The sequence below is a fragment of the Giraffa tippelskirchi genome, chromosome 4, assembly GCF_054371585.1.
Source record: "Giraffa tippelskirchi isolate mGirTip1 chromosome 4, T2T-mGirTip1v1.2.pri, whole genome shotgun sequence".
Taxonomy (NCBI): Eukaryota; Metazoa; Chordata; class Mammalia; order Artiodactyla; family Giraffidae; genus Giraffa; species Giraffa tippelskirchi.
The window spans coordinates 14,347,315-14,360,527 of NC_137278.1; the positions used below are offsets into that span (position 1 = coordinate 14,347,315).

General features: G+C 43.5%; 1 long non-coding RNA gene across 2 annotated transcripts in view; it reads right to left on the minus strand.

The window, feature by feature from the left end:
• LOC145544445 (uncharacterized) overlaps nt 1-13,213 on the minus strand; it is a 31,276-nt gene that overhangs the window by 3,438 nt on the left and 14,625 nt on the right. The window contains exon 3 of one of the 2 annotated variants that reach the window (XR_014081428.1): nt 2,684-2,949. This is a non-coding gene — a long non-coding RNA (uncharacterized LOC145544445). Of the gene's footprint in view, nt 1-2,440; nt 2,950-13,213 lie in introns of those variants that run through there. The other variant, XR_014081426.1, reaches the window with a different exon arrangement.

A 13,213-nucleotide genomic window follows, 5' to 3' on the forward strand; every position in this document is an offset into this window, starting at 1 on the left:
TGGGAGCCACCCACCTGGCTCCCAAACACTCTTCTTTCTCCAAACAGGCCCCTGAGGATGCTCCAACCTGCTTATTCCTTTCTTGCTGCCACTGCTCTCATTAGGTGAATGGTGGGGAGGAGGGTGCTGCCCTTGCCCTCTGGACACTGCCCCGTGTCCACTCCAGGGGCTGCCCTGCTCGCTCCCTGTTTGTCCCCACCAGCGCTGTTGCTGCATTTGATCTGAGTTTTTGGCCATCAGCTCATGTTGGTGTGGACCACCTGTGGGCATCCATCCTGGCTGAACCAGTTTGGGCAGCACTGGGCAGCCTCACCTCCCTGTCCCTCGGCCCAGCTCCAGCACTGGGGCTGGCTGGCCCCTTGTGGGCCTCCATCCGGGTCAGTGAGACTTACCTACCTCCTGCTTCCCTGGGGGGTGTCCACAGAGCCCCACGACCCCCTAGACCTTCAGCCCTGAGTTGACAGGCTGGGTTCGCCTCTTCTCCCAGTGCCTACCCAGACTGGCACACCTGTAGCTTCCCCACTGCATCTGAGAGTCTTTCTACAACCTGCCCTGAGCCTGCTTGCAGATAGGATGAAGAGCCACCCAGATAAGCCTGAGGACACCTCCATCACAGGGGATTTGCACTAGCAGGGTGCAGAGGTATGTAATGAGATGAAACGAGCTGCTTGGAGGGCCAGGAACTGTCTTCTGGATCCAGCAGCAGCTCGCTAACAGCACTGGCAGTGGACAGGTTATTTAACCTGTGTGATCTCAGCTTATCCTTCTGTGAAATGAAAGGTATAACTTACTTATCAGTGTCAGTTTAAGGATTGCAAATATATTCCACAAGTGACAATAAATGACTTGTCCTTCCCCTCTGCATCCTCAGTGGATTTGTGTGTATATTTGTGTGTATGGTTTGTGTGTGTGTGGTTTTGTGTTTGTGTGTGTGGTTTTGTGTGTGTGGTTTTGTGTTTGTGTGTGTGTGTATGTGTGGTTTGTGTGTATGTTTTTTGTGTGTGTGGTTTTGTGTGTGTGTGGTTTTCTGTTTGTGTGTGTGTGAAGAAAAAACGGGACGATTCATGTGAAAGAACTGAGGCCCCACAGAGCACTGTTGCATCATCACGGCTCATCCTTATCCTGAGGTCTGCACACCTGGACCGCTTACGGAGCCCAGGGCCATTTCTCCTGAGGGAGGCGGTACTGGCTCACACACAGGGAGCCTGGAGAAGACAGCAGGTCAGGGTCTGTTAAGAGATGTGGATTTTCACGCTCAGCGAGCTCATGGGGCGGCCTGAAACGCTGAAATTGGTCTTATGGATCGAGGGTTGGAGCGATGACCCCCTTGCTTGCCCAGCAGCTCCTGTCCACGCTGGTTGAACTCAGGACGGCTGCATGGACTGCTGAGGTCATGAGAGGCCCCAGGGTGGTGATGGACAGAGAAGCTGACTGGGTCATTGCTTCAGCCTCTGTGGGCAGGGGAATAAAGTAAGACAAGAAAGAGAAGCTTGGAATCAAGAGCTTATGCAGGCTGAGTCTGGGAGTCCCCTGGGGCGGGCTGACCCCCCCAGGATGCCTGAGCCACCTCATCGCAGGACGGGGACACGGGTCGCCCACTCTCCCCTCCTCTCCCCCTGAGGAGGCCCGTGTGGAGCCATCGCCCATCTGGAGACAAGGGTGTCTGTCTCCGTACACCTTCCTGGGAGCTCAGCAGAGCAGAGCTGCAGGATGGGGCCTGGAGGTGGTCAGACAGTGACCTTTGACTGATGAGGGCAGAGGACACTCAAGCCCGTGCTGCACTGGAGACACTAATTATATTTGCCAGTTCAGTTTTCAGTCAAAATCCATTTTTCACTCTAATTTTCATCTTACGCACATTGCCATAAATGGAAGAGAAAAAAAGACTGCTTTGTCAGAATGACTGAATCTTCTCTAAAAGGAAAGCTCTTTCCTGAGACAGCGTCCACTCAGAGAACAAAGGAAGGGCACAATTTCTTAGCAGCCTTGGGACTGTGTGGACAGGCCTGCCCTCAACATGGTGGTAATGGGGGCACTTTAACCAAGCCACATGTTTCCTTATTTTAAAAACTTGAGTGGATAATTTAAGACTGATGAAAATTTCTTGCAAATCTCTTACACCCTGATGAATTTCAGTTCCAATGAGACATCAGGAACCAGAGAAACCCTACTCACAACTTACATCATCAAAGCTATACAACAAATTCTCAACATGGAGATAATTTGGAGACTAATAAAAATAACTTTTAATGTATGCATTACTTTGAGCTCTATTTTTCTGCTTTTTTTTTTTTTAAGCTTAAAAATGCTCTTTTCTCTTGGCAGTTATGTGAACAGGTCAAATATTTAAATACTTGGTTCCTTACTATTAAGTGTCTAGGCAGGCAGCATTCACTTGGACACTTAAAACAATAAAAAGATGAATAATTTAGTCATGGACTGTGTATATCAGCATTTAATGAATACAGAGCACATTGAATTTTCTTTTGATGAATATCGACTGATAAAAATAACCCCATTCACAGCTGTAATTTTGGAAGGTGCCAGGTGATCATTAAAATCTATTCTGGTTGCATGAAACCACTTGGACACTTTCTCCCAGCCTCTCATGTTTGGCTTCAAGGGAGGAATTAAACACTCATACTTTCATTTCAGCCTGTGTAGCCCTCCAATTGTCTCTTACCGTAGTTCCCTTTCCCCTGTATCATCAATCCAAACTCTTCTTCATGCAGATATCCTGCAAATATGGCCCTTTTATATGATCTCAAAATCACAGAGTGCAGATTCTGGAAGGACCCTTGCATCTCATTGACACCAGGGATTTTGAAAGCGCCTCACGAGAAATCAGCTCCAGGTTACACGCTCGCCGGTAGAGCTGACGATACAGAGGGAAGCTGGAATTCCACTCTTCAGAAGAGACGGCTCCTCTAGCTGAGCACTGAATGAGATCTGTGGAGAACATGATTTGAAAGCCAGTGCCTCAGACACACTCCCTGAGGCCCAGAGAAAGGAAGTGAGTAGTTTTGTATGTGTTGCACAAGAGAGGGTATTTGATTTTTAATGAAGCGGTTCACCATAGATTTGTTCAAGCGGGTCGAGTTGGAGATTAGTTGTAGGGTTCTTTTTATTGAAATACAGTTGACGCACAATATTATGTAAATTTCAGGTGACTTGACATTTGCATATGCCATGAAATAATCAGCACAATAACTCTAGTAAATCCCCAAACAATCTTATTACGATATTATCGACCACATTCCTATGTTGTATATTGAATCCCCTTGACTTATCTATTATGTAACTGAAGGTTTGTACCTCTTAATCCTTTGCATATATTTTACTCACCAACCTCCTCTGCTGGCAATCACTCTCTTTTTTTTTTTAACCTCTTTATTTGTAAGTATTTTCATTTTGTTTTGTTTGTTTCCTTTTTGGATTCCTCGGATAAGTGAGATCATGAGGGATTTGTCTTTTCCTGCCTGACTTATTTCACTTAGCATAATATCCTCTAGAGCCATCATGTTGTTGTCACTGGCAAGATTTCATTTTTTATGAATGAGTATATGCCAATGTGGGCTTTCCAGGTGATGCTAATGGTTTAAAGAACGTGCCTGCCAATGCAGGAGATGTAAGAGACTCAGGTTCAATCCCTGGGTTGGGAAGATCCCCTGGAGGAGGAAATGGCAACCCATTTCAGCATTCTTGCCTAGAGAATCCCATGGACAGAGGAGCATGGTGGGCTACAGTCCATGAGGTCGCAGAGTCAGCGTGCACGCACTAGCTTTATAAGTGTCTGATCTGCTCTTTTACTGTTGTCTGTGTTTACCAGTGAGATTTTTTCCTTTTGTCATTTTCATATTTGTAGCTGCGGTCTTTCCTTTCCACTTAGAGAAGTCCCTTTAACATTTCTTGTAAGGCCAGTTTAGTGGTGCTGAACTCTTTTAGCTTTTGCTTGTCTGTAAAACTCTTTATCTCTCCTTTTAATCTGAATGATAGCTCTGCTGGGCAGAGTATTTCAGTGGCAGGTTGTTTGCTTTCAACACTTTGAATATATCATGCCACTCCCTCTGGTCTGCAAGTTTCTTCTGAAAACTCAGCTGAGAGTTTTATGGGAGTTCTCAAGTAAATAGTCAGTTGCTTTTCTGTTGATGCATTTAAGATTTTCTCTTTCTCTTTAACTTCTACCATTTTAATTAAAATGTGCCTTGATGTGAAACTCTTTGTCTTCATCTTGCTGGGGACCTCCTCTGCTCCCTGGACATGGGTGGAGGTATCCTTTCCCAGGTTAGGAAAGTTTTCACCTATTATTTTTCCCAGTAAGTCCTCTGTCCCCTTCTCTCTCTCTCTTCTCATGGGATCCCTATAATGCAAATATTAGTATGCTTGATGCTGTCATAATAGTCTCTTACACTATTTTTAAAAACATTGTTTTTTCTTTTTTTCTGTTCAACTTGGTTGTAGGGTTTTTAAGAGAGGAATAATATCTTCTATTTTTGTATTCTCAGTATTTTGTTGAATTTCTACCCAATAAAAGGCATTTGATGAGTTAGAAGAGTGAGTGAGGGAAGGAGGGAGTGAATGAGGGATGAAGGAAGTCTCCGGATCACAAACAGGCTGATAGAGAATCAGTGTACATAGACTGAGTACAAAAGTTTCAGAGGGACAGAAAGCATCAATTTGCAGTTGGAAGCTTGTACATGTTTTTTAAGGGAGGGTGTGGTTTCAAATGTAATTTATTGTCCCACAGAAGGGGCTATTCAGTATCACAGTAATCCAAGTCTATGCTCCAATCAGTAGGGCGGAAGAAGCTGAATGGTTCTATGAGGACCTACAAGACCTTCTAGAACTAACACACACAATAAAGATGTCCTTTTCATTATAGGGGACTGGAATGCAAAAGTAGGAAGTCAAGAGATACCTGGAGTTACAGGCAAATTCGGCCTTGGAATACAAAATGAAACAGGGCAAAGGCTAACAGAGTTTTGCCAAGAGGACACACTGGTCATAGCAAACACCCTCTTCCAACAGCATAAGAGACAACTCTACACATAGACATCACCAGATGGTCAATACTGAAATCAGACTGATTACATTCTTTGCAGCCAAAGATGGAGAAGCTCTATACAGTCAGCAAAAACAAGACTGGGAGCTGACTATGGCACAGACCATGAACTCCTTATTGCCAAATTCAGACTTAAATTGAAGAAAGTAGGGAAAACCGCTAGACCATTCAGGTGTGACCTATTCAAATCCCTTATAATTTTACAGTGGAAGTTACAAATAGATTCAAGGGATTAGATCTGATAGACAGAGTGCCTGAAGAACTATGGATGCAGGTTCCTGACACTGTACAGGAAGCAGTGATCAAGACCATCCCCAAGAAAAAGAAATGCAAAAAGGCAAATGGTTGTCTGAGGAGGCCTTCCAAATAGCTGAGAAAAGAAGAGAAGCTAAAGGCAAAGGAAAAGAGGAGAGTGAAAAAGTTGGCTTAAATTTCAAAATCAGAAAACTAAGATCATGGCATCTGGTCTGATCACTTCATGGCAAATAGATACGGAAACAGTGGAAACAGTGACAGACTTTATTTTTTCAGGCTCCAACGTCACTGCAGATGGTGACTACAGCCATGAAATTAAAAGACACTTGTTCCTTGGAAGAAAAGCTATGACCAACCTAGACAGCATATTAAAAAGTAGAGACATTACTTTACCAACAAATGTCCATCTAGTCAAAGCTATGGTTTTCCCGGTAGTCATGTATGGATGTGAAAGTTGGACTATAAAGAAAGCTGAGCCCTGAAGAATTGATGCTTTTGAGCTGTGGTATTGGAGAAGACTCTTGAGAGTCCCTTGAACTGCAAGGGGATCCAACCAGTCCATCCTAAAGGAAATCAGTCCTGAATATTCACTGGAGGGGCTGATGCTGAAGCTGAAACTCCAATACTTTGGCCACCTGATACAAAGAACTGGCTCATTGGAGAAGACCCTGATGCTGGGAAAGATTGAAGGCGGGAGAAGAAGGGGACGACAGCGGATGAGATGGTTGGATGGCATCACCGACTTAATGAACATGAGTTTGAGTAAGCTCTGGGAGTTGGTGATGGACAGGGAAGCCTGGTGTGCTGCAGTCCACAAGGCCAAAAAGAGTCGGACATGACTGAGAGACTGAAGTGAACTGAACTTCAGTGGCTAAGGAGTATAGTCTTGCCCAAGAGCTGTGTGAATACATATTCCTAAAGTAAGTTTTTGTAGATTGTATGGCAAGAAAGCACGTAGCAGCAAACACACAGGCATTTTTAGACATGTGCCCTCTCACAATTTTAGGCTCATTTATTCCCAACCTGTTGATGTTGAGGACTCTGTTTTGAGATGGGCAGGTTAGATGCTGGGAGATTCAGGATGTGGCCCAAGAAGAGCAGTGTTATCCAGGAGGGGTGGGGGAAATGGGCTGGACCCAGGGTTTCCTCTGCTTCTAGATGTGGAGGGTTCTTGAGAAAGAATGTTAAGAAGGTGGAGACCTGGTGTACCCATTTTGCTTTCCCTCTTGGATGTGGACAAAATTGCCAGGTGCCATCCATGACGAGAACCTCCCACGTGAAGACTGGAGGATCTGGGTCAAGGGGACCCACAGCTCATCACCAGAAGTACATGGGAGGCCCTTCAAACAAACAGAGCCTTGGGCCTTACCTCCAGGATTCTACTGAGCTGGGGCCTAGGGATTAATCTTTAGGAAGCTGTCCTTTGAAGGGCTTTCCAATGACAAACCAGGTTTGCTTAATGGGGGAATACCTTCTCCTGAATATTCTTTGTTCTCCCCCACCCGTTTGTCATTATGCATTGTGGTTCTTTAGCACATTAGGGCTGAAACAGCAGTAGCAGCTCAAGAGCCCCGGGGTTGTCACTGGGGTCCTTAGGGGCTGCTGGTCTCAACAGAAAGCCCACTTCCAAAGAATGCATTTCCTCAGAAAGCTGCTCTAAAAAGCTCTCCATCACTCTGCCATCTAGAGTTATTTCTCTCCCCCTCCTGGGAGGCATCAACTTGCCAAGGCCCTTTGCTTTGTAAGCAGTGGACTGTGACATTCTGGGCTCCTCAGCGCATGGTGGAGCCACCTTGGCCCTACCAGGCTGGTTGCCCTACTGGCTCCAGACAACCATTGGTACCTCTTACTGTCCATCATAGAAACCAGATGGTTTCCCTGGTGGCTTCCCTGGTGGCTCAGACAGTAAAGAATCCACCTGCAATGCAGGAGACCCAGGTTCAGTTCCTGAGTGGGGAAGATCCGCTGGAGGAGGTCATGGTAACCCAGTCTAGTGTTCTTGCCTGGAAAACTCCATGGACAGAGGAGCCTGGGCTACAGTCCATGGGGTCGCAAAAAGTTGGACACAACGGAATGACTAACACTTTCTTTCTCTGTAAATCAGACAGCACCCTTGCCCATTCCCAAGAGCTCCAGTCCATACAGCATTAAAATCTCTCCAGATAAACTTCAGCTAAATGTTTGCATTTCTGCCAATGGCCTATTTATTCAGTCTATCGTAACTATTCATTGGGAATTGTATACATTTAGACTACAAAATAGCTTGGACATTGTGGCATCCAGTTTTTCTTTTATAGGAAAATAACCTAGACAGAGGAATTCTCGACCAATGAGACGTGTCAGTTAGAGCAGAGCCTGGCATCAAGACTTGCCCACCCACTTGCTGCCTGGCTGCAGTCAGGTGACAAGAAAGTGTCAGTAGATAACACAATCATCTATGAACAGAGGCTTCCTTCCTCCATGCCTGTGGAAATCTCCCATCAAAACCATTGCGGCCTCAGACAAATGTTCTCCTTGATTCAGAGAGCAAGACGTCTGTTCATCCGTGAGCAGATGACATGCTCTCTGATGTATCCACCCTGAAATGGTTTCTGGAGAACATTGTATCCCATTTGTTCTCTTTCTGGTCTGGAGCTTCTTTTCAGAAGGAATGCAGCTTTTCCCACTCGCTTTGATGGACATGAGCTCTGGTGGACTGAGCCGGGATGGGAAGAGTGGACCTGTCTGTCCTTTCCTGATGCTTCTTCATCCTCTAGGTGGATTCATGGCTCCTGGCTAGGGGGCCATCACCAGCTGGTCTCAAATAAGAGAATGGAAGCAACATTTCTTGCCCCTGTGCCAAAGCCCGCCTTCAGTCTTGCAGGTGCAGAGAAAGGGAGTGAGGCACCCGGGGCTCTGAGGACCTGTTTCATTTCATCTTCACAACAGTCTCATGATTTTTGCCATTTCAATGTGCGTGCATGTGTGTGTGTGTGTGTGTGTGTGTGTGTGTGCACGTGCGTGCTGTGCTGTGCTTAGTCACTCAGTCATGTCTGATTCTTTGCAACCCTATGGACTGTAGCCCTCCAGGCTCCTCTGTCCATGGACTTTTTCAGGCAAGAATACTGAAGTGCAATGGTTACCATCCCCTTCTCCAGGGGATCTGCCCAACACAGGGTTCAAATGCTCATCTCTTGTGTCTCCTGCACTGCAGGTGGATTCTAAAGCTGCTAAAACTGCTGAGCCATCAGGGAAGCGCAAAGTGAAATTGTTAGTCACTAGGTTGTGTGTGACTCTTTGCGACCCCATGGACTGTACCCCTCCAGTCTCCTCTGTCCATGGGATTTCCCAGGCAAGAATACTGGAATGTGTTGCCATTCCTTTCTCCATGGGATTGTCCCAACCCGGGGCTAGAACCTGGGTCTCCCATATTGGCAGGTGGAGTCTTTACCACTGAGCCACCAGGTAAGCCCAAAGGGAGCTCGTCTACCATTTCAGTAGATGATGTAAAAGCCTCCTTTTCCCTATTCAGAATTTTCAGAGCTATGGTTGAACTTTTAAAATTTGATCTCACCTTTAGAATCAATTTATCAAGTTCCATGGAAAATACTATTAGAACAATCTTGTTCATTTCATTTTTTCTCACACCTTACATATCCTTACTTCTTGTTTTTTAAGATCTGCTTTATTTATTAATTTTGCATAGACTTGTGTTAGATTTTCCTATGATTATAGATTTGTTTTTTATTCTTTGTGACCCTATCAGTTTTTGTTTTGTATGTTTTGAAGGTATATTGTCAGATGCATAATCACTATATCTTCTTTCATTGTTTCATCATGTTTTTCATCACTTTTCATGCTTTCTAATTAAAACCTTACTTTTGAGTGTTAATTTATTATATTGGCTTTCTTTTGGTATGTCATTTACCAGGTTAATCTTCATTCATTTTCTTAATTTTCTTCCTTTTTTGTGGGTTTATTGTCTTTGTGTCTTTTGTGAACATCTTAGTCCTGAGTTCTAAAGTGAATTCAAGTTTATAATGGCTTTGTAAAACTTGAATTAATTTGCTTATATGTGTTTTGATTAATGACAAGTTAATTACTTCTTACATCTTACATTACACAAATATATTTTAACTGAACTACAGTATTTTTTTTTTATTTGCTTATTTTTTATTGTTGTTGGTTTTCATCTAGGAATTAAGAGGATTTACTAATATACTCCTCCAGGCCATGGACTTACCATGGTTTCTTACTTTGCACCTCTTTGTTCTATGTCCATTATTCTTCTTGTTAAATGTCACTGTTAAGTAAATCTTTTGGCAAGTGTTTAAGTAGCCTCTCATCTTGACTTCTGAATGTTGAAAATGCCTTTTTATGTCCTATATATTAAATAGTTTAACTAGGTATAGAATTTTATGTTGAAATTATTTTCCCTCAACCCTTTGAAGATTTCAGGAATTTATTTTTTTACTGATGACATTTCTGCTGAATGTCATTGTTTAGAAGGCAACCTGTCTTCCTTGTAAAACCTTCTGTAGGTTTTATAACTTGCTCATCCTTAATTTTCTGAAGTTGCACTTGGTTATATCTTGATATGAATTTATTTTACCTTAAAATGCTTGATAGTTTTTCAATCTGAAAAGTCTTATCTTTTATTTTGAAAAAAAAGCATTTGCTTTTTTCTTTTCAAATATGCATCTAGCAAGTTCTGTCTTATTTCTTCTTTTGAAACTTTTTATTAGGTAAGTTTTTGAATCCTTTAAATTTTCATCCATGTTTCTTAATTGCACTTTCATTTTAAAGCCATATTTAGGTGAATTACTCAGAGGTAGTTTTAACTTTGCTGGTTATTTCTCTGACATATCCAGTCTTAAAGGTATGCTATTTTATTTTAATGAATATATTTTTCATTCTCAATATTTCCAGTTTCTTTTTTTTTCACATCTGCTTGTTTTTATCTCAGATGTTCCTTAAATTCTTATCCTACATTTATGGCTGTTATGACTTCCTTTACTTACTCAGGGTTGCAAACATACTTATTTTACATCCTACTTATATTGTGTTATTATTTGTATTTTGTTTGCAATACTCATTGCCTGACTATTGGTATTTGTGGCTATCTTTCTTAGTATTCTTCTTTTTTCTTTTTGTCTCAAAATGTCAATTTTCTACTTTCTCTTTCCCCATCTCCATCTGTGCTCACCTCTCCCTAGATATTATGTGATTCTTTCTAATCAGACAAAAGAACTGAAAGGGCACAGAAAATGCCAGCTTCATATTCTATCCATGGCAACCAGTGAATGAAGGAGTTGCCTGACTTAGAACCTCATGGGTCAGCTGTATATTTTTTCTGTTTCGCAGCTCAGGGAATGATCATGTAAACAATGATCATGTAAGCCCGTGGTACTGGGTACTTGCAGCCTTTTCTCTCTGGTTTCCAGAGTGGAGCAGCCCCATCCCAGGAGCCTAAGCACCCACTCTGGTCCTGGTCCTTCCCTTCACGTGGTGAAGTGGTGTTGGTGCCTGTTTGGTACCTCCCTTGTCATGTGTCTGGAGTCACAGCCCAGCAGATTCACAGCTTTAACTCTCTTCATCACCGGATGTCTTCTTTCCTTCCTAAACTATGGGCCTGTTTCCCTTTAGGGTTGAGTGTGGATAAGTCTTTAACATAAAAAACAAAAACAAAAACAACAGTTTGCCTTGGAGAAGAATCATAAGATTGAATTCAGCGCCATCTTGAAAACAAGCACAGCTGCATTTTAATTTATTTTTTAGGAGTCATATCGTGCTGCTGGCTCTTCCCAAATTCACAGTAGAGGGAAATCCCTAGACTCTTCACAAATCCAATGCTGTCAGCACCAAGCTTCTTCTAGTCCCTCACGTTGTCTGGTGAGGTTGGAACTTGATGTGCTGTGACATTTGTCCTTGTTCCAGCTTGATATTGTGTTTGGAAATCCCATGATTTTTTTTAGCAGACTCTCCGAGCTCTGAGAACCTTGGGCTCTGTGTCTTCGTGGGGCTTACTCACAACTTGGACAAGGACTGGGCCTGAGACAGAACCCCGTTATGGTCCCCAGAGGGTCCCTGTTCCACACCAGTCGGCACCTTGGCATAGTTTCAGTGTGTTTTTTCAAACTATGAATTCACTCCCAGTGGAAATTTGCTAAACACCACTGAGTCATGGAGGCAGAGAGCATATTTGCTGTAAGAAGCGGAATTTCAAACGTGATTGTGCCAGTTACTAAAGATTTGACCATAAAACAAGTTGCATCATTTTCTACAGCTTTCTGTTTTCTCATGTAGCAAATGAAACTTAGAAAACAGAAGCTTGTAAGGTCCCAGTGGAGTATTGGGTCAAGCTCCTGACAGTGGTGAAAAGAATTGTCCTCCTTTCCTACCTTTGCCTTGATCAGCCCCCTGCACATTTATTCATTTTGTCTCCGTCCCTTGACTCAGCCAAGGACTTGTCTGTAATCAAGGTTTCTACGTCCCTGAAGTGATGCTGGTCTGCTCGTCTCTTAGTTTCTAGTCATAAGTCGGGTCCACCTAGATCTTCCGACTTCCCAGGTGGCTTAAAGAATTTGCCAGCATTTCGGGAGACTCGAGTTCGATCCTTGGGTTGGGAAGATCCCCTGGAGAAGGGAATGGCTACCCACTCCAGTATTCTTGCTCGGAGTATTCTATGGACAGAGGAGCCTGGTGGGATACAGTCCATGGGGTCCAAAGAGTCGGACACGACCAAGCAACTAACACTTAACACCTAGATCCTCAATCCACACAAAGGAAGCAGCTTTAGCAAAGAGCAGAAAAGTGATGTAGGTAGGGGGGTGTTCTGCTGTAAGATGGCTGGAACACAGTGGGGTGGTGGAAATGGGTCTGGTAAGGAATTTGGCGTCCAAGGCAGAAGAGTCTCTCAGACCAGGCTAAGGAGGTTAAAACTGTCTTTTGGGCCATGAGGGACCAGCACACATTCTTAAGGGGAGGGGTGATGAAGGGGGTGATCACACTGGTGTCAGTGTGGGTTTAACGGGGCAAGGAATGAGAGGGTGGAGACCTCTAGGTAAAAGCACACGAGGGCTGAATTAAGTCAGGTCAGTGGCCATGGAGAGGAGGGGAGAGAAGTGAGCAGGAAGGACTTTCCTGGGTTAGAATCCACAGGACTTGGTGACCAAGGGAGCATGTGGGGGTAGGGGGGTGAGACACAAAGAGAGTCAAGTATGACCTCGAAGCTTCTCACTCGGGAAGCTCGGTGATGGAGGGGCCAAGGGTTCTCCATGTGGTCCTCAGACCAGTGGGCACCTGCTGGATATGCCAGTTCTCTGGTCCACTCCAGGGCTATCTAATCAGACACTCTTTGGAGGCAACTCGGCTATTTGTTTTAACAAGTCCTCAAGGTGATTCTAATGCACACAGGAGTCTAAGAACAGCTGAGATGGGTGATGCACGGGGAAGAGCAGGTTTGGGAGAAAATAATAACGTTAGACCGTATATTAAGGGCTTTGAGAAAACTGTGAGGCATCCAGACCATGCTCGCCATGCAGCTGTTACAAGACTGGTGATTAAAAGAAACATTACATTTTTAGATAGAAATCTGCTAGACCTAAGTGTTTACATTTTAAAGATTCGTTCATTTTTCTAAGATTCCTAATCATTTTATTTTCTCAACTGAAATCATGTGGGATCATCAGTTAAATAAATAATTTTGATACACTGCAAAGTTTCTTACCTTGAACTTCAGTTAGAAAAGATATTAAAGGAAGGGAAAATAGAGCTTTCACCTTAAGCATAATTAAAGCGCTTGATTCAAATAATGTTTGAATTTCCATCCTGGAAAACAAAACATGAGAAACTGAACTTTGAAAACTACATCTTGAGCATACAAGGGATATTTCCTCCTGACATTTCAGAAGGATA